This window comes from Notothenia coriiceps, unplaced genomic scaffold, assembly GCF_000735185.1.
Source record: "Notothenia coriiceps isolate Sejong01 unplaced genomic scaffold, NC01 NC01_scaffold00016826, whole genome shotgun sequence".
Lineage (NCBI taxonomy): Eukaryota > Metazoa > Chordata > Actinopteri > Perciformes > Nototheniidae > Notothenia > Notothenia coriiceps.
In genome coordinates, this window is record NW_011349527.1 from 15520 (window position 1) to 15838 (window position 319).

Here is a 319-nt window from a genome sequence, read left to right on the forward strand (position 1 = left end):
GGATTGGCGAAATGTCTCGCCTGCGACATAGAGGAGACGCGAGGTACACTCGGAACCAGGGTGGACCTCCTCTTCTTGTGGGTACACGCTTACGGACAAGGACCTAAAGTCGAGTCGCAAGTTGTGTTTACAGTATGGGGTCGTTTAGACCTTTTTGTTTTGAAACCCGTTGGGGACCCTGAGTTGTGTGGTGACACATTGACCTGACGTACCTAAAGGATTCATCTCTCTGGGGTCATTATACAAGCACAACCATTGTTGTGGATTCGTCTATTGGAATTTGTGGCCGAGGGGCGTCCCGACGGCAAGACTCAGGTGA